This window comes from Wyeomyia smithii, chromosome 2 (genome assembly GCF_029784165.1).
Source record: "Wyeomyia smithii strain HCP4-BCI-WySm-NY-G18 chromosome 2, ASM2978416v1, whole genome shotgun sequence".
NCBI classification, from domain to species: domain Eukaryota; kingdom Metazoa; phylum Arthropoda; class Insecta; order Diptera; family Culicidae; genus Wyeomyia; species Wyeomyia smithii.
The window spans coordinates 47,045,504-47,067,866 of NC_073695.1; the positions used below are offsets into that span (position 1 = coordinate 47,045,504).

A 22,363-nucleotide genomic window follows, 5' to 3' on the forward strand; every position below is an offset into this window, starting at 1 on the left:
TCTACGATCATTCGATACAGTTCGATTCGCTGTGACTTACAACTCGTGAGGGATGGGTGTGTTTTCAGACGTCAGACATACTGATTTGCTAGTTGCCAAAAGACGGGTCTGACGTAAGGGCGCCTAGCAGTTAGTATGCTGTACTTCCCCCTCGCGATTGGCATACAAGTGGATCAAATCCATTTAGCTAAATATCTAAGGTTAGATGTGTTGAACACGTCTAACAAGATACAAATTGGGTGCTTGAAGGTTGAAATGACTAAGCTGTGTATGAAGCAAATTTCAGTTTGACGTGGAATTTGGTTTCATTCAGTAACATTGTTTTCTTGATGAAGTTGTTTTTTTGTTCGACAAAAATTGAAAATTTTCTTCGATTGCGACATTTCCATCCAAAAACGTACTTTTCTAACATATTATTTACTTTCTTCACGAAAAAGAAAAGTCAAACAATTTATAGGGTAGGAAACATATGCTAAGCAGCTTTAGGAACCGCCTGTGTATTCAGTCGAAATACTCGAAATGTGTTGGGTGAAATTCAAACAGTAGTATATCAACCTGTTCTCTATCGTTTTCTCTGTCAGAATTTGTTTTAAGATTGTAAAACTAAGTTAGCAAAATCATCAATTAAAGTTACCAATCTAGGGACACTATTCCCATCACCCTGAACCTATTTTAAGCAGTTTCCATCTGTTTTGCAGGCGTTTTTTTTTCGGCACCCGAAGTGGCTCCTGAATGGCTGCAATATATGTCGATTTGTTTCGAATGATGTTTGTTCACAGATTTCTTTGTGATTAACGGTATTTCTTATATTCGTAAAACAGTCGGACAATCAAAGTTTTCGTTTCCATCATTGAAATTGTCGATATTGATCAAAATGCAGGAGTTTGAGGCCTGTTTTCTTCGACTGATTAAAATAGGCGCTACTGTTTAAGCCGTTCCTTACCCTAAATATACTGTTTTGAAAAATATACTATTTTAGTACAATTCTAACATTTTTGCTATCAACCTATTGCTTAGTATTTGATAATCTAATGCATCTGCGGGTATGATTTCGGCACTCCGGGACTTACTTCTATGACGAAGCGCTTATTTTCTTGTTATCGAAATTTCAAAAATTAGGGTGATCAAAATTTTCTATGATATTACAAGTCGCACCCATTTGCTTCCAGAATGATTCAGCGTCAGCGCATTAGGAAATGGTTGTTCAGAGTGGTGCAAGGAAAATTTACCGTGTGTATGAGTCCATTGGACTTCAGCATTTTGGGATACAGGCTAGGAAAGCTGGGTGAAGTGAAACATATCACTTTTGACATTTTTGAGAAACCGTCAGTGAAGATCTGGAATGAAATGCCGTGCGTGGAGCTTGTGATAATCTCGAAAAGCGTTGGACTGAACTAAACCTATCGTAACTTTACTACTCCACCATGTTAATAAGCAAGAATCAGAAATAAAATCTTCATCTTTTTTACTTTTATGGCATAAAGGAAATGTATCACTTTAACGGTGACACCCTGTATTTCATCTGTTCTGTACAACATTTGTTTACCTTGAGAAATATTTTCTGGTCGACTTCTTCTTCTTTTGTTCTGTATATTTACTCGATTCTTGTCAGTTCCGTGATTTCTAAAATAACAATCCAATTATTTTTTCCTACGTTAATCCACGTCTTACTCCAGTGTGGCAAGCTGTGGAAAGTGTAACGAAAACATTTTTTTTAAATGCAGATGATCACACTAGCACTGAACGGATTTTGAATGCCAATGTATTGATTGAAAAATTGAAATTACCCATCAATCATAGTAACCTATGAGTCAGCATAAAAATATGACAGCTTTATCAGTCGAACTGTAACCGTGATGGAGAAAACAGTGAAGCTACTCCATTCAGAAGTGTGCGCGTTCAATCGTGTGGAACTTTGTAGACGCCGGATACGCCCATTTCGGCATATACAACATCTTTGCACTTTTTGACGACAATCAGAGTATCGAAAAAAGCCCGCTTTCCGACAGCCTGAGCGACAAGTAGCTCCAAATGATGCTGAAGAGGAAGATCGAGGGTAAAGTGGCTACATCGTTGCGTGCGCTTGGTCGACAGGTCGGTGCAACTGGCCAAACAGTGAAAAAGTAACTGGCGAACATGGAAGCGGCAGTGCGGTCCACTGATCTCGGAGCTGCAGGTAATGACGCAGCGGCAGCGCCTGAATAAGATGGTCAAATCGATTTCCCGGCAAAACACGACGTGGCGGTGGTGATGGTCGATGAGACCTATCTCACCCTGAATGGCAACGACTGGCAGGGCACTACGTATTTTTCTTTCCCCACGAAAGAAGTGAGCTCAACGGTAAAGTTCGTTTCACGCACCAAGTTCCCCAATAAGGTGCTGATGTGGTTGACACTCAGCGAAAAGAGGATGTCAAAGCCGCTCTGCTTTCACTGTGGACTGGCTGGAACGGAAAAAAATTGTAGTACGAAGTGTCTCCCATAAGGGTGAAGACGCGGTGTTCCGGCTGGATGTGGTGTCAGCCTACTCGAATCGATCGTTGAAGGAGATGGAGCGAATCTCATTTCTTGTTGGCAAACAGTGGAACCGGACCGATAGAGCTCTCAATCATACAAGAAAATAACACTTTGGTCATTTTGTGGTTTGAAGGAAGACTCGTGTCGGATGGGAGCAGATATCAAGTGTGCACTCTGAGCCACTCAACAGTATATCACAATGTTGCGTGTTGCATCTTGCGGCTGCGGGATAACAAAGGTGGACTATTACCGTCTTTTTCATAACGTTTCAATATTTTATATAAAGTGTAAGGATTTTTCTAAAATGAAGCCAGCATTTTTTACAGTGAGTGATTTCACTTTCGGAAGCAACCATTACCATTTGTGTCCGCAAGAATCATAATTTATAATAATTTAATTTAATCATAATAATAATTTACGTAGTCCTACGTCAAACATGCGGTCGTGTTTTTGGATACCACCCTCTACTTTTTTGTTTATTATTTTTGCATATTTGTTTCAATTATCACGCAATTCTGTATGTTCACGTTTAACGTACTTCCAGGCTTGTCGTTTCTCCTCAAAGAACCACTAGCGTGTAGACGAATATCTTTCACTACGAAAACAACTGCTCTAACACTACACACTGGGAAAAAATGAACCCAAATTCCCAATCTGAAGCAATCTGAAATATAACATTTCTTATGTAAAGTTTGTCAATAAATCGATCGGTGATATTTTCATCCTATTCAGGGCACGGGAAAGGGTGGAGGTTAAGAGGGGCACAAAAGACCATTTACCATGCCCTGTACAGAATAAAACTATCGTCAATCCACAATGGTCCAGAAACCAAATTTATGGGGAAATTTGGGTCTAGAACTCTATAGCAAAGTTTCAGAGAAAAACTTTCACACAATACAAATTAATGTTTTACGGAGCCAATTAAATCTAATGCCTTATGGTCTAGAATATCTTATAATCTAAAGGCAAATTCTTTACCCTCGCTGCCGACTACGAGCTGAAACTAAATCTAATACTAAAACTAACATGTTTTTTTTGTTTCGCTGTTAAATTGGCACCTTGATGCTCTTCAAGTAGCTATAAACATGTAGCATGTATGGCAAGTTTCGCTGAGCGAGAATATCACGAACTGGCACATAGGGCTGTATTCCTCGGGCCCTGAGGGTATCCAAAAGTAGAGATCTGGCGCCGCAGAATTCAGCACACACCCAAACCACGTGTTCAATGTCTTGATACCCCAATCCACAAACGCAATGATTACTGCTCGCCAGCACAATACGCAAGAGATGTGCATTTAGCCCGTAGTGGTTGGACATAAGCCGAGACATCATGAAATCTCGTCCTACTTCCAACCCCCGAAACCAAGGTTTGGTGGAAACCTTGGGGATGATGCTGTGTAGCCACCTCCCCAGTTCTCCCTTATCCCACGAGGCCTGCCAGTTGACAAGTGTACTCTGACGTGAAAATTTTAAAAATTCATTGTAGGCAATTGGTATGTTATAAATATCACCGTTTGTTGCGCCCACCTTAGCCAGTGTCCGCTTTCTCATTGCCTGGAATGGAACAATGAGAAGGGACCCACACTAAGGTAATCTGCGAAGATTTTTCGGATAAAGCACTCAGATGTTCCCGTATTTTCCCCAGGAAATACGGAGAGTGCCTTACATCCTTCATCGATCGGAGAGCCTCAATAGAACTGAGACTGTCCGTAAAGATGAAGTAATGGTCCGTGGGCATGAACTTTCTTCTACAAAGTTGTTACATATGATAAAGCGCTTATTAAAAAATTATCAAAAATTAGGGTGACCAGAATTTTCGATGCAATCAAGTATCAAACTTTTCTATCTTTGTAGATAGAAGAAAAACTTGTTCTACGAAGTTATAGCTCCAATAACTTTTAGTAACTTTGTAAAATAAAGTTTTCCTCTATCTTTGAAAACAACCGATTTATATTAAAAAAACACATTTTGCGCTCTAACTTCTTTATTTCAAGTCTTCAGACGACTTTTAGAGCTTTTTAATAGAAACAATTTGCAATTCTGATATCGTAAATATCTCAATTCTACTCAAAGTTATTAATGTTTTTCATCAAAAAACATGCGTTTTTCATTTGTTTGTCATTCATTTTGGGGCAAACATAAAAAATATCTCTTGGTCTCATTTTGAAGGGCATACTTGACTCTATGAATGAAGGAATTTTTAAAAATATGTTATTTTTGAAATTTGAGTAAATTCAATTTAAAAACACGACAAAAAATTCAATAATTTCATATATTACGCATAGAAAAGTACGCAGATTAATTTTTCTGGTATTTCTTCTTACAACTAGAAGTAATCACCTTTAATTTGATTCAAAAAGATCGAAAATCGATCAACCGGTCCAAAAGTTATGAATTTTTTGAAATAAAATACATAGAATATAGCCGAGCGAGGTAGGTAACATTTTGCTATCAAAATTTTTTGTGTTTTTGGAGTTGCACGCACTAAACTTGAAAAAGAACGATTTCAATTTAGGTGTTGAAAGATGATAATCTACTTGCAGACAAACGATATTGTTTTGACGATTTTTTTTTGCGATCAGCGCTTGACAATTTTTTGACGTAGGACTACGTCTATCCGCACTATGTCGAGATGCATTCTGTGGAAACTAAAACCAAGGTGTAACGTCGGAATGAAAGATTTCAAACGTTAATACTGTTGTAACCACACGATGGATCACAATAATCAATATGTCGTTGGATTGATAAAATGATGGACAATTTTTTGATTCTTCAGTTATCACTATCATTTCATTATTAAACAGGGAAAATTTCATAAAAGTTTCAAGGTCGAACTTTCACGAACAATGTACCAATCACATCCAAGCACGCCTGACACAGACTTCATGCGTAGACACCAACTGCCTACTATGATATATGTATAGCAGTGGCAAAAAACAATTTGACAGAATCTCCCCGTCCCTATAGGTCAACTAATGTATGCTTCCATGAGCCTAGACTATTTTGATGTCTTGAAGGTGAAGCTTTTTCGGAAAGTTCGTAACCTCCTCCACTATCAGACAGCTTTACGTTCTGCTATAAGAATGTTATTGGAACTGATGTCTTGAAGGGAAGCATGCTGGCACAGGCAACAGTACTGCACCGAGCAATGTATGAATAGAGCGCTTTTCACTCGTCGTCTATCAGTGCAGAAGAACTCGATATTCATTTGTGTGCAGCGAAGCCAAGTGAAGACTACATTGCCGCTGTCGACGCACAGTGAGGCGTGTTGGGTTAATGCGTAGGTATCGTTTTGCGATCTGGAACATAATCGAATTGCCGTTTGAATTGTCATCTACTTCTTCTTGTTTCATATATGTAGTAGCAAATATCAGAATTTAATATAAATATTCGGGTGCCGCAAAATACGTTGCGCCACCGGGCACAACAACGTGTCGGTAGAGGCAGATAGCAGGGTATATAAATTTGGTGCATTGTACAGATAAAATGCGTTGTTTATTTTTGAACTCTACACTCTGTTTTTCTCAGGTTTAATAAAAAACTAAATATAGGTTATTTAAAAGACAATAGAAAACCAAATGCTCCGTATAGATCTTTGAATTGGTAGTTAAACGAGCTGTACTGATGATTATATTTTGCCAGCTAAATGAAATTAGTTTAATATGACAATCCTAGTTGCATCCCGCGGTGGCGGTATAGGGAAAAACCAAATTCATTTCATCTTGATGTTAGAGTTCCGACATTTGTACTTGTATTTTTCAATTAAATTTTTCTGTTTTGCATTAGCATCAACAAGAAAATATTACTTTCCATAACCTTACTTGTAATTGAACAACAGTATGCAAATATTAATTGCTGAGGCTAATGTTATGCATCACTCTTGCCCTGTTTATTTTTGAAGATAACAGACATATGACTTTCAAATATGGTGTCTTCGTTGTTCTTTGGTATCTTGGAACTGATTAAAATTTTTTCTGATTGATTCTGTATAAAATGTTTAAATTAACCTGAATTAAATGTTAACATGTTCATGAAATTCTATGTCAATTTTGAATTTTCTGTGAATATACATTATCTACTAAAAAGTGTAGTTCGTTATCGATATTTTTTCCATAAGCTTGTAACTGGCAGAAAAAAGGGACATCTTTGCCGCTTTGTGATCGGTGAGTGAGCCATCTTTCACAATATAAAAAAATGGATATATAAGGAAGTTTAATTTCTACTAAATCGTACTCAATTTATTAGTCTATAGAAGATTGCCTTTTCGCGTATTAGGGAAAATTGACTGTATTAGAATGAATAATATTCATCAATGTTAAAAAGAATAATTTTTCTTCTAAAAGAGAGTGCTGCAAATAAATAATCAAAATACAGACCCCATAAACTAGTTTTAGTTCCAAGTCATTTGGAGTGTCGCTTGATGAACTACGGCTGACGACCTAGATACTTGATATTACCACCCGAGTAATTAGAAACATAGTACTGCTTTGCCTATATTGCTTATACACTATATTGCCGGAACATATTCCAGTCATATCTGCGGAACAGTTTCACCTATTCCGGTTATCCGCTTCGGCAACAAAAAGAACCAAAATACTTTTATTTTGGAGGATGTTGAGCTTGAATTGGTTGAAACAAAGCAAGAAAACTACAAAATGTTATTAAACGTAACCGCTCATTTTTGGCACATCGAACCGTGCCAAACGTAAAACGAACTCAAATCAAACAGAGCTTCAAAAGCAAATTCAAAACTATTGTAGTCCTACGTCAACTATGCGGTCGTGTCTTGGATACCACCCTCCTACTGTTTCATACGATGTAAACTAAGAATAATATTTCTCGTGTTATCCATTGGAGTATAAAACTCGAATGGGTGAATTGCACTACTTTTCCCAAAAATGGGTACCATAAATCTTCAAACATGACAACTTTCACAAGACAAATAATTAGTGCGAACGAATCATTCGAAATGTAATTATTGAATTTTACGCTTATGTAGTTTACCTATAGGTTTATCATATTTCAGTATTTGTAAAGGTTGGTATTCAGTATTTGTAAATGGTTGCGGACATTTTGTCCGGTTTTACGCTTTTATTTTATGATTCTCCCAGCTTTTGGACAAATATATTAATTGTATATAAATATTTTATACAATATATTTTTATGGTTCATGTTGAATTCTTGTAAGTTGAAGTCACACTTGTCCATGATAACTATACTCTGATTGTGATTGGATTTTGCGTTTTGAAAAAGGCAAACGGTTGAATTGTTAATTATTTTTTACCGGTACAATTGCCAATACTCCACGTTCGATGTACGGTTCTTTTATAATGATTGGCTTGCGTTTTACGTACGTTATTTCACGGTGACCGGATGTTTAGATATCGTCTAGTATTGTGAGGATGGAATTTAGCGGGTCGATTAGTTGATGGTTTTACATTAAAAAAATATTTATTTTGTTGTCAAGTCATAAACTCAAAAACTGCAAATCCTATTTCATTGCCCTATTTATGAGCAGATAGTTTGCCATTTTGCTAGCAAGGCTGTAAAATAAATTTAAATGGTACAAAACATATTGCCCATGACAATTTCAATGTTATTATAACCTTGTCGTGCAAACTACTTAATGCTTAGTTTACATGCTGCTAACTGGAGGCTCAATACAGCTATTCATTTCACTTTACTACAAAAGCGTTGCGTTGTTCAAGAGCAAAAACTTTAATAATTTTCTAGAAGTGCTAATTGGCATTCATATTAACTGAGGTTACTGCTGTTGCTGCTGTAGGGCTGATTGGGTATTTTTTTGCATCATCAATAACTGTTCGCATTACTCATAACTGGCTGGCCAATGCACATCGTGAGCGTACGTAATAGGCAATGCATGCTTGCTCATGTTCCATCGAGTGCATGTAAACATGTTTCGCACTGCGCTCCACTGCTGCTCTCCTCCAAACGCGCTAGTGGGTTCGTTCGCTTTCCAGCACTTGTGCAGAGAATAAATCTCGGACGGTGTAGATGCAGCTGCTCCTCACGCTACATACATTTTGCCCCTTTGACATCACACATAAATGTATCGTGTACTTCTAGGCGGGTGGACTAAGTACCTAATAGCTCGAAACGAACATTAACCACGACATGCTACGTATAAACTGAATGTACACGCGAAACTTTTCTTTGTTTGGGTTCGGAAACCTTCCCGTTTCGGGAAATAGACAGTGCCGCTAGGGATGTGCAACGAAAGTTTCTCGACTTGGTCGTATTATTCGAACGATACTGACCATTTGCAGCAAACGATAAACAACTCAAAAGTTTACGTTGGAGTTTATTGTCAACCCAACAACAAAAAATACTAGGTACGACGCTGGATAGAATTCGAACATATCCAGTAAGAAAAAACACCGTTTTAAAGCCGTATAAATAAATACGACACATTCAGCATAACAGCACCCGCAACTGCTGTGGGGAGGCAGGAGCAGGAATAATCTTGGAATAAAGTACACATGGGTACAAGGAAAAAACGAACGGGTTGAAGATAGGAGAACAGCAACATCGGTTTCAATTTATTTCGTATTAAAATACATATATGTATGCTGTTGGTTCGGTAAAGGCGGTAGTCAGCATGCATAAAAAGAAAAAAGAAAAGAAATAGAAACGAACATGCGATATGCAATCGTATAAATGCATGTGCGCACTCACTTCTGGGAAAGTTTAGTTATAAAGTTCTGCGGTCTATTACGAAAACCGAAAATCAACAAACATCCAGCACCCCAGTTGAAGGCCAACGGCGAACGCAAGCCCCTGCAGGCGGCCGTTCACATCGAACGGAAAAGAGCTATACATTTCACGCACATAAAACGCACTTTTACGAGCTGTTTGATATTTATTATCATCTAATAGAACCATTTCGCCTTCATCATCCCAGGCCGGGCCTGGCCTGGCACACCGGTTTTTTATGATTTTTTTTTTCTTTGGGTATTAAAAGGCATCTTTTTGTTTCTCTCCATTATTGGTTCTAGCGGGCCTTGCTTGCGTAGGCAGCATCGAGAGAAGCGGGATGGGCACTGTGATCCTTCTGCGATGGATACTTTTCAAACGACCTCAGGCTAGGTGTTATTATCATGCAAAACAGTCAACATTTGATGGCAACAGAAATGGAGATTTTGTGTGTGTGGTCCGTACTTTTAGGATAATAATTATCAAGCCGAATCACGATTATGATTGTGTCTGTAACATAAAACTTATTCATGCCCAAGCGAGAGATGATTAAATATTTAAAATCTCGCAAGGAATATCTGAAAGCATGTAGGTGATACAGAGCGAGGTAAAATGTCACTTCTAGTCGGAGAATAAAATCCGGTTCGATTATTCTGCAAAATAAGGTACCTATTTTATTGATTATTTTTTTGCAGACAGCCAGATTTTGAAGAACCGAAGAACCGTCCGGCAAAAGTGAATGAAATTGTATTGAATCGAAATATTTCACAACATGATATTTTGTCTGGTTACGGAATGGGTAGGGAATTCAAATCATGTAGTTTTTCTAATTTATCTATAGCTTGAAAATCCTCCCTATTTAAAACCATGCACAGGATGACTTTGTTTTGACAAAATTCCAAAGATTGAAAAAAAAAACCGCATAAAAAAAGACTAAATTAAGTTGAAAAAACGACGTAGAAAACTGTAAAATGAATGAAGTAGGAAATTCAACTACACTGGGGTCGCTTTTTACGCGGGTTGTTTTTATGCGTTTTTTCAAACGGCATATATTTTCAATAAGGCGGATTATTTTTACCCGATTCGGAAGATTATTTGTAGGCGGTATCAATTAAGTTTAGTATTAATATATCGAATCTAATCTTTTAAATGCGGTACAACCAACCGCGTAAAAAGCTACCCCAGTGTAGTGGACAGATTTTTGACGATTTGAACTCCCCCTCTCCCCCTCCTTGGGAAACCACCCATATAAATTCTATAATTTTTGTATGGACTGTGGTAACCCCTACCTCCTAACCTGTCAATGTGGAATGTGAACGGCCCCATACTTCTTCAGCTATACTACTGCCATAACATGAAGAATGAAAGCAAAATTAAGTCGTGATAATTAAATCGTATAGCTTGGATGAAACTTTGCATAACGTTCCAGAAACCAAATTTAAAAGGAAATTTGAGTCTAGAGCTCTAAAGTTATGCTTAGGGATTTCTAATAGAAACAATTTGCAAGGCCGACATAGGGAATATCTCAATTTTACTCAAAGTTAATAATGTTTAAAAATAGGCGTTTTTCATCTACTTGTCATTCTTTTCGGGGCAAACATAAAAAATATCTCTTGACTCCAATTTGTAGGGTACATTGGATGGAGAAGTGTTTAAAATATGTTATTTTTTATATTTGAGTAATTTCAATTCAAAAACATGACAACAATTTCAATAATTTTATATATTATGCACGTAAAAGCACACAGATTTATTTTTTTGGTAGTTTTTTCTTAAAACTAGAATTAATTACCTGTAATTTAATCCACATAGATTTAGAATCGATAAACTGGTTTATGACGCTGCCAACCGTCGCTTCCAAATGAAAAACATTTGTTTCATTTTTGAGCACTTTGTGAATCACATGATAAAAACTGCTCGAATTCTCTTGTATGGATTTTGACAGCTGAAGGGCTCGAAAAAGAAGTAAGAAAATATCAATATTTCAGTCAATTACATATGAGTGTCCGCGTAGGTGCCAACAGCGCCTGCTGCTCGTGATGCATACGCCTGTCACTCTCCGCTTTCGGTTTATACTCCACCAAATATTGTCCGCAACACTTTTTGTTCAAATACGGCCAGTGCGCGTATGTCATCCGTGAGCAGCGTCCCGGTTTCAAGTCCATAGAATCGAGGATCGAAGCATCCTGAGAAGGCCAAAGTAGGCCGTGGTAGGCGAATGTTGGTTTTTCCCTTTCATATACTTGGATTTCGACGCACTAATTTCTAGTTCAGCTCTCCTAGCCTCCACTTTTAGTCTGGCGTAGATTGCCTCCGCCAAAGTTTCTCCTAAAAACGACGAGGGCGTCTGCGAAGCCTATAAGTTGACTACCTTCGCTAAAAATCGTGCCTCTAGTTTCGATCCTCGTTGGATTACACCCTCAAGAGAATAGTCCATCTCCTTGTCTCAACCCTAGGCGTGATTTGATAGGATTCGAGAGTGTACCGGACACGCGATCCAAGGTAGCTTTGATAAATCGTGTCACCAAAGTCGTGAATTATTTATTATCGTAAAATTTCTGGTCTCGATCGACTGTATCATACGCTGTCTTTAAGTCCACGAAGACGTGATGTGGGAGTACGTTGTACTCCCGGCATTTCTGAAGGATTTGCCGGAGAGTGAAAATTTGATCCGTAGAAGCTTGTGTGAAGCCTGTTTGGTATAGACCGCACTAGAGAGTATAGACACACTTATAAATAACTGAATTATGAGTATTTTGATTTCTGCTTTATGCTGTTTCTCATCATTAACCGTATCCAAGATAGCGGACTTTTCGTCTAACCGTGTAACCTTGTTGTCTTCAAACCACTTCTGAGTGGCTGTCGCATGGTGGCGGGATGCCAAATCAGACCAAAACACTGCTAAGCCTATATATTGATGAATCATGAGCAGCAATCTCTTTCGCAATCGTTCTTCATGTTCATAGTATCAGTTGAAATGAAGAGCTGAGAAAGTTTTCCACACTCGTTTCTGTGTAAATAGATGTCGTCTCTTTCTCAAGAGTTTTTCCTTCGCGTACCGTGTAGAACTGTGGTCCTGGCAAAGTTTTAAAGTTGCGTTGGTCTCATCATCCATTATAAAACAAGGATCATTTTCGCAAAAAATGTCGTCGTACAACTTTCTGGCTCTCGGTTTGAGCGATGCTGCTGGATTTTTACTTCTTTTCGGTATGCATTGCTTCATGTATGTCTCCAGACATAGTCTATTCTTGGTACGTACAACCGCAAACAGACGTCCAAGCTGAGTTCCAAACTTGTGTAAAGTTTTTTGTAGTGGCAATCCGTAACCAGATAGCGCTACCAGTACCGCCAGCCTCGTACACCAGCGAAAAAAAATGTATTGTAGCGATAAGGTCACCAGGCGGCGCTAGTGTACAAGTGATTTATAACGCAATTTACTTTGAAAATTTACACAGGAATTTTGATCAATGTTGTTCTTGCTTGGACGTCTGTCTGTGGTACAACGTTCGATACAAAGGTACCAATCTTTTTCGCCACATCACTTACAGACGCTAAACTTTTCTTGGGCATACTGGACCGGAACTCTTTTCGGTAAATCCTGGAGAGAGTACTCATCAGTATACTTGCGGATCGCAGTACGAACGGCTTTGACGCTGACTCTTTCATCTTTCGCCAACTTTCTCAACGACAATCCTAGCACAGTACCCCATTTGTGAACGATTTTTTTACGGCGTTCCGGCGAAAGTCATCGCCTTTTAAAACTAGACCGGAAGAAAACTCTGTGGTCCCACTGCGATGATTGAACTAATGTTAACAAACGTACGCAGCCAATTCGAAACACAGAGATTGACTCACGTTTGAAAGGTGCCTTTTTTCAGTGTGACCATACTTCCTGGTGCGGTCTATACTGTCTTACGAATTCTTTTGCTTAAGCTTCCTCATCGCAAATTGAAAGGGACGGATAACTACGTTTTTGAAAAGTGTCTCCTTGAAATCTGGAGAAAAATTCTATCTGTGATTCGAAAGAATTGCCCTAGCACTGGCAAAAATCTGCACACGTTTTGAGAAAGTCGGCACAAACACATATAAAGAGATTGACAAAAATCTGCAGAAAATATGGGAAAACTGCAAATTTCTGCGAATAAATTAAAATCTGCACAAGGGATCTAAAAATCTGCGCTTCGCAGACAAATCTGCAAATTTGGTATCCCTGCTTTGAGCACTGATAGAGACAGGGGGCTTCCATACAGTACTTCACGCATAAAGAGGGAAGAGGGAATTAAAAAAATTTCGATAATATGTGTGAGGGAGTTGAATAGTTAATTTTTTGTTCGCAACCTCTTTATTTCGTTCTTTCCTGCAGAAGAGATTCTTTCCAACGCCAATTCCAGTTTCAAAACCCTGAGTGAGGGCGCCAGTAATCAACAGCAAAAACAACAAAAAATAGTAGGAGGGTGGTATTCAAGACACGACCGCATAGTTGACGTAGGACTACAATAGTTTTGAATTTGCTTTTGAAGCTCTGTTTTATTTGAGTTCATTTTACTTTTGGCACGGTTCGATGTGCCAAAAATGAGCGGTTACGTTTAATCACATTTTGTAGTTTTCTTGATTTATTTTAACCAATTCAAGCTCAACAACCTCCGAAATAAAAGTGTTTTGGTTCTTTTTGTTGCCGAAGCGGATAACCGTAATAGGTAAAACTGTTCCGCAGATATGACTGGAATATGTTCCGGCAATATAGTGTATAGGCAATATAGGCAAAGCAGTACTATGTTTCTAATTACTCGGGTGGCAATATCAAGTATCTAGGTCGTCAGCCGTAGTTCATCAAGCGACACTCCAAATGACTTGGAACTAAAACTAGTTCATGGGGTCTGTATTTTGATTATTTATTTGCAGAACTTTCTTTTAGAAGAAAAATTATTCTTTTTAACATTGATGAATATTATTCATTCTAATACAGTCAATTTTCCCTAATACGCGAAAAGGCAATCTTCTATAGACTAATAAATTGAGTACGATTTAGTAGAAATTAAACTTCCTTCTATATCCATTTTATTATATTGTGAAAGATGGCTCACTCACCGATCACAAAGCGGCAAAGATGTCCCTTTTTTTCTGCCAGTTACAAGCTCATGGAAAAAATATCGATAACGAACTACACTTTTTAGTAGAAAATGTATATTCACAGAAAATTCAAAATTGACATAGAATTTTATGAACATGTTAACATTTAATTCAGGTTAAGTTAAACATTTTATCAGTATACAGAATCAATCAGAAAATTTTTTTATCAGTTCCAAGAACCAAAGAACAAAAATAAACAGGGCTAGAGTGATGCATAACATTAGCCTCAGCAATTAATATTTGCATACTGTTGTTCAATTACAAGTAAGGTTATGGAAAGTAATATTTTCTTGTTGATGCTAATGCAAAACAGAAAAATTTAATTGAAAAATACAAGTACAAATGTCGGAACTCTAACATCAAGATGAAATGAATTTGGTTTTCCCCTATACCGCCACCGCGGGATGCAACTAGGATTGTCATATTAAACTAATTTCATTTAGCTAGCAAAACATAATCATCAGTACAGCTCGTTTAACTACCTATTCAAAGATCTATACGGAGCATTCGATTTTCTAATGTCTTTCAAATAACCTATATTTAGTTTTTTAATAAATCTGAGAAAAACAGAGTGTAGAGTTCAAAAATAAACAACGCATTTTATCTGTACAATGCACCAAATTTATATACCCTGCTATCTGCCTCTACCGACACGTTGTTGTGCCCGGCGGCGCAACGTATTTTGCGGCACCCGAATATTCATATTAAATTCTGATATTTGCTACTACATATATGAAACAAGAAGAAGTAGATGACAGTTCAAACGGCAATTCGGTTATGTTTCAGATCGCAAAACGATACCTACGCATTAACCCAACACGCCTCACTGTGCGTCGACAGCGGCAATGTAGTCTTCACTTGGCTTCGCTGCACACAAATAAATATCGAGTTCTTTTGCACTGATAGACGACGAGTGAAAAGCGCTCTATTCATACATTGCTCGATGCAGTACTGTTGCCTGTGCCAGCATGCTTCCCTTCAAGACATCAGTTTTAATAACATTCTTATAGCAGAACGTAAAGCTGTCTGATAGTGGAGGAGGTTACGAACTCTCCGAAAAAGCTTCACCTTCAAGACATCAAAATAGTCTAGGCTCATGGAAGCATACATTAGTTGACCTATGGGGACGGGGAGATTCTGTCAAATTGTTTTTTGCCACTGCTATACATATATCATAGTAGGCAGTTGGTGTCTACAGATTTTAAACGATTTTAACCCCCCCCCCCCCCCCCGTGGACAACTGCTCACATAAATTCTAAAAATGTTGTATGGACCGTGGACATTACAGATACGAGGGCCCCCCCACTACAAGTATAATATAAAGGGATTGATTCCGATTTAACACTGCTAACGCGCTAGAAAATAACACACTGAAAAAAATAATGAATCATAATGTGCGTCTCCCGGTCAATTAAAACAATCATCAGTCTCATTTGAAGTGAACTAATGAACGCCAGACGATAAAAAAACTAGCAATTAAATCCGTTAGACAGCAAACATTTTATCGTGATTCCATGACAGTAATCGAAAGGAATGAAATGAAAACGAAACTGTTCGAATCAGAACGACTGCCATTCATCATTTTTATGCTTCGGAAATGTGAAGTCCTGGTCTGAACCATATTTGCTCATGCCTTGGACATTCCAAAGCTTTTGAAATCAATCGTCGTTTCAGTCTTGATTTTCAAACTCTTTTTATATTTTTTAATAAAAACATAATTTTAGGATATATCCTGACAATATAATACTTTTTTTTTAGATAAAAAATAATTTTAAAATTGATATTCTAAGAGTGAAATTAAAGTTATAATACGTGGTATTGAAAAGTTTTGTTAGAACTACATGTTGAGAGAAGCTTCTATCAGAAAACAAGATCCGAATCATTTTCAATATTCTTTTAAAAAATGAAAAAGAGCTAGGGTTTTTTTTCGGAGATCTGCGGATTCACTCGATTGTTTTGAAAAAACGGACCCGTAAATAATTTACGGAATTAGGCACAATTATAACTGAATTCTAACCATATATTGTTCTTAACTTTTTTTAAGGACATAACGAGATGAAATTAAAATTTAGGAGAATAAATAGTTAAATTACGGTACGATTTCATTCCACAAACGTTGCACGCAAACTCGTCTATGAAATTGTCAATACTCTCTCAAATTATAGGAGAAACTCAAGCAGGCACGAAGACGAAGCAAATATTTGCTATTTTCAGTACGAATTTTAATTGCACATGATGAAATCCGTACTAAAAATAGCAAATATTTGCTTCGTCTAATACCTGCATTTGTACACCTTCCTATAGTAAACAATTAGAGTAACAAAAATTTGTGAGAGGAGGAGCAAGAATGAACTTTTCGGATAAGTAGTAACAGCAACCAATAAATCAACAGTCACAAATATCTAATGGCAAATCCGAGTGTTGTTTTTCTTTATATTCAAAAGTTTCTGCTTTTTTAGGTATATTTTAGAATTTGGCCTTATCGCGAGGTTTACCCATGTTCTTCAGTACTAGACTTATTGTATATATAATACATCATAAATTGTTTCAAACTGAAAATCAAGCAAGCAGTAATTTACCTTTTTTGATTCCTTCTAAACGGATTGCGTGCAATCAGGAACACCACAGGTAAACTTCTCGAATAACCGATATTCTGGAACAACAATAAAAACAAACACAAATCACTTTTAACTCATCAAAACACTAACAATCTTTTTCATAATTTTCTCTCAGAAGCTAAAGATCAGCGCTGCGCGCTAGAAAAACTCAAAGAAACGTGCAATTTTTTTCTTCGTTCATCATAGATTGCTTTTCTTGTTGGTTGATTCGCCTAGAGTATAACTTTCGTGCATCCTCACTGTTTTCGTTTATTTTGTCACTTTGAATTCATGCAGCATTTTTTTTATCACTCATAATAATATACATCGACTCAAAAAAAAGAACATCACATACACCCGTTTCTTCAAGCTCTACATGATAATAAATCCTTCTTCCCGAATGATTTTAATTTCCCGTTTGTCCAGCTAATGGGCAATAAAAGTTTTCATTTTATAAACTCATTTCCGCGCTTGCACGCTCGAATTCGGTTGTCATTTCTGTGAACAAAAAAAACACCACCCCACCGAACTCCCAACAATTACTACGAAAAGCAAAAAAAAACGAATCTCATAGCTTCAACTTCTGGTCATAATTTCTCCTAGACACAGCAGAGGATATCTTCTTCTGGGAAGAGAGTCCCATTTATGCCCAATTTAGAATCTTTTATTGGCTTCATTGCACTCAATTAAAACGATACATTCTTGCGTTCGCTTTGCACTTTCTTCGTCGGTTTCACTGTGCTTCTCATCCTCTCTGTTTATCACTGTGTTCTGTCGTCACTTCGTTTAGAACACTCAGCAAGCACCGGAACGCTCCGTGGCAGCCACTTTTCGATTATATTCACCAATTATACCAATTGAGCGCAGTTTACTCTTCACGCCTCCGCTACCCAATTACCATCGGTGCTTATTACTTTCAATTACGACCCAGCAATTTTCGAATCTTTCCTGTTTCGCCCTGCTGTCCGGTAGAATGATTTGTGTCTCCTTGAACTCTTCTTGGTTGCGTCGTCAAACCAGTTTAACGGTAACTTGTAAATCTCCACCAAATCTCATACAGTGACCACAACCCTGCGCGAACATAAGAGGGAGGATATGTTGCGGATTTTTTTTTCATCTCCCACGCTCACGAATTCAATTGATGAAATTGGCCTCCTACTCATTGGTATCAGGCGAGAAAAAAAGGTGGTAATTGGCATTCACCCGAAAGCCACCCACCGGATCTACTACTCCAGAAATGCGTCGTTGTGCGGTAGAAGATCTCAAAAGACAACTACAGGAAGAAAAGGATTAAACTTTAAACACTCACTATTGAAAACAGACACTTATCACGGAGCACGAATCCGGCGCGCTAGATCAGGTCGATGGCTCACACTATTATGAGCCACGGAGTCTGGCCAATGATCGTCAGCAGCGTTGTTTTATGAGCGTTTGCTCTTGCTCTTTTCCATCGGCAACATACATCTACTCGCCAAATTCTCTCTCCGAATCGATCCATCGGGCGGGACGGAACGGAAGAAGTGTCGATGCTTTCTCCGGTATGTTTGTGCTTCTATGGTAGGAGTAAAAGTTGCCTGCTTTATTTTCGTTCACTCTTCGTCGAGTTTCGTGGTCTGTGTTTGTGCTGGCAGTGCGTGTTCTTCTGCTGAGCTCTGCTCGGGAATCGTCGATGAATTGTGGAATCTGTCAGTGGTCAAAGTTATTTTTCTTTTCCAGCTTGGGGAAAAAACGATTGAATTTGGGAAAATTGTTTAGCTCGGGCGAAGACTTCTCAAATCAAAATGTTGAATTTTTTTAAGTGAAAAATTGTTTTCAGCTTTTTTAAAAATTTTTTAAAGGACAAAATTATTATTTTAAGCTAAAGACTTCTGAAATTATTATATTTTTTCAACTAAGCTTATCTAAAATCACATTTCATTTTTTGCTTGGTTTTGAATTCTTTCATTTGCAATATGTCATTCAAATGAAATCGACTTTCAATTTTAACTTTCTTCCAATCCTTTTGTTTTCAGTGTCCGGTGTCGCCGTGTTACATGAATCTGATTTTTTTGGTTCAGGTCATATTTTTTCACAAAACGAATTTATTATGTATAATAACAGTATTACATATAGCGAATTATTATTGAGAAGTAATAATTTATGATAACAGCTTTTTTCAATGGAAGGTAAATTAATTGTGGAAAATACTATCTAAAGTTTGCTATGAAACTTAGAAATTAGTAGTGCTAAGGATTATTAAAAGTATTAAATTCACATTTGTTTGTTCACATTACTGATCATATTTTGCCACTTTTAGATATATTATTTTATCTATTATTTATATTTTGACGATTTTGAAAACATATTCTACTTCAGATTACGATGTACGAGTTATGAAATTATAGCTTGAGATTGACGCCTGCAAATTTCGTAGTTGCTCTTACGCGATGAATCTGAGCTAGTGAAGTTCCACGAAGATAGATAGTAGAGATTTATTTACGATCTTCAATGTATAACAATTTAGGAGCTTCCCGATCAGTCAAAAATATCAGGATTATAACAAATCTTGATATTGTGTTCAACTTGTGTCCTAAACTTGGTCTCGTTAATAGTTAAAATTTCAAAATTCCTATCAAAATTACTTACGGATAGGTTTATGGCAGAAAAAGATCAGAATTAGATATAATGTACAAATCGATTAAACAACAAATTTTGTTATAAATATGCTTTAAAAAACACTCTTTTCAACATTCAAGTGTATGATAACAGAATTTGATATAATTCTGTACTTATCATCATTCTGGCATATCAAGAATATTACAGGCTTTGTTATTTTTATCAAGTTAAAATATATTTGTGTTACCCGTTTGTTATAATCGTTTGATCGGGGTTAGCTTTTTTAAATGATCGATAACGGCGCCGGTTACGTGAATACGGTCGGTTAAGGAAAGCAGGAAGAAAGTGTTACAATCATCGTTGAATTTACTTCTGCATCTGTAACAGCAGTTACGGAAAGGAAGGTACTTTTGTCATCGTGGAAAGTGTCAGACTTTTTTTATACTTTTACCCTCCCAGCCTGAGAATGAAACCCATGCATAAATGCCTCTCTGTCATCGAACAATCTGATTATACCAAGAATCGAACTCATGACCTTTCGCTTGTCAAAGTGGCCTCTATAACGTTGAGACTACAAGCTCCCCTTCGCGCTTTGAAATTAACTATATGCGATATTTTGTTACAAAAAGGGTGGTTGTCAAAATTTCTCACAAATGCTTTCGTGGAGAAGATTTGACAGAATCTCACATAAGTTAAAAAAACGTAAATGGATATGTAAATAAAAAAAACAAAGATTTGCGAAACTCAATCATTTTAAGTTAGGCGACATCCATAAATTACGTAACCCAAAAACCCAATTTTTGACTCCCATTCCGCGTTATGTTTCCCCTTTCATAAAAATTACGTAGCGCTGTTCATTTTGTTCAAAACGCGATATTGAAACGATTAGAAAACAATAGAATATATGAATTATGAAATACTGACTCCAGATGTTTGTCGACAAAACCAAAAAATAGTTGCCCTAAATATATTATAGATTTTTAATCATTCCTGTGAATTTTGGCGCCCCTAGTAAATGCGTCGAAAACTGCAGAATAATTGCTCGCCAGGTTCGTCGTTTCTACACGGTGACAAAAAAGTCCGGTCACACTTTTTTGGGGTCGCCTGTAGCCTACACGTTGCATCCCTCTGGTGCCATCTATATGTCAAATGAAAGGGTTAACTTTGCTGCCCAAAGTGCCAGAGTTTCGTTTCTGTGCAGTTTGTTTACATTGAGTTGTGAGCCATGGCAGAGTTAAGAGCAGCTGTTATCGCCGAATATGTGTAAGGGTACAAACCCGGACACATATTCAAACACCTAAAACCGCTCGGAATCAACCGGAAATTCGTGTACCGGACCATAAATCGGTACCTAGAGACCGGAGACACCGAGGACAAGGCACGATCCGGACGACCACGGTCTGTGAGAACTCCAAGGCTGAAAAAAATTATACGAGACCGGATTCGCCGGAATCCCGCCCAATCTGCACGGAAGCTGGCCAGGAACCTTAAAATGAACCGAGAATCAATCCGCCTGCTTCTGCGCAAGGATTTAAAACTTACACCGAACAAAAAACAGGTAGTTCATGGGGTTAACAAAGCTACAAAGGACAAGAGGTACCAACGATCGCGGGAGTTGCTCGGTTGGCGCGCAGATGACGAGATTATTTTTTCGGACAAGAAGCTGTTCGTTTTGGAGCAAACAGTCAATCGTCAAAATGATCGAGTTTGGAGTGTGAGCCTGCGGCAAGCTCCTGCGGACAAGCTGAACGTTTCCTGCTTCCAAAATAAGACGTCAGTGATGGTTTGGGGAGCCATTTGCAAGAGAGGTAAACTGCCTCTTATTTTTATCAATAAAGGGGTTAAAATCAACGCAGCGTACTACCTGGACACGGTTTTGAATAAAAATGTTCTGCCTCAAGCTGGACTATTGTTTGAAGATGATTACTACTGCTTCCAGCAAGATGGCGCCCCATCCCACACCGCAAAGGTTGTTCAGGCGTGGTGTGAGGAAAATTTGACCGATTTCATTTCGAAGAATGAATGGCCTCCGTCGTCTCCGGATCTGGATTATTTCGTGTGGGGATACATGATGTCGAAGCTGAACGACTATAAAATAACAAATTTGGAGCACTTCAAGCGAGTTATCACGAAGACGAGATGCCGATATAGCACGTGCGCGTCGCTTGCGACGACTTTCCGAGACGTCTGAAGCTGGTTCGATCAGAGAAAGGTGGTTTAATTCCGAGCTATCGTCTGTGAAGTTTCTTTATGAGTTACTGACTAAAGCTATGAAAGCCAGATTCAGATTTTTTTCTTATTCTTTGAAATATTGAGATTTTCCTGTGTGACCGGACTTTTTTGCCACCCTGTACGTTTGCTCAAGGGAAAATCTATTGAAGTCTCTGGTATCTTTGCTTAAGGCATAAAATTTCACAGGAATGGTCAAAAAGTTATACACTAAGGTCTTTTTTACGTGTGAGATGCGTTCCAAACCTGTATGGGATCACTTAAAATAGACGTTTCTGAGCTGCAAACATAACGATGAAAACTGTCATAAAATATTTGAACCTCATTAGAATATGATAGTGGTCAATTGTCAGACCAAAATTCAACTTTTGAATTTTTCAGTATTTACACCAAAAATTGTGATTTTTTTGGAAAACGGATATTTGATTACCTTTGGCCTAAGACAGAAAACGTGATTGAAATGAGGTCGATATCTTGTATCTTGTATTTATTAAGAAAAGTAACCCACGTAAAAAGACCTTACTGTAGTTTTTTTCCCAGTTTGAGCTTATAACGAGGGGGTCACCCTGTATACTCTTAAATT

The 22,363-nt window shown here is 37.7% G+C and overlaps 1 protein-coding gene across 3 annotated transcripts in view; it reads right to left on the reverse strand.

Annotated features, from left to right (window-relative positions):
- The window catches only part of LOC129721346 (protein FAM133A), a 163,430-nt gene extending 145,079 nt beyond the window's left edge, over nt 1-18,351 (reverse strand). The window contains exons 1-2 of one of the 3 annotated variants that reach the window (XM_055673801.1): nt 18,266-18,351; nt 16,939-17,012 (exon numbers count right to left, since the gene is read on the reverse strand). The gene's annotated coding sequence lies outside the window, so the exon portion shown is untranslated. Of the gene's footprint in view, nt 1-16,938; nt 17,013-18,174 lie in introns of all 3 variants that reach the window. The other 2 variants (XM_055673803.1, XM_055673802.1) reach the window with 2 other exon arrangements.
- Between the last annotated feature and the right edge of the window lie 4,012 nt (nt 18,352-22,363).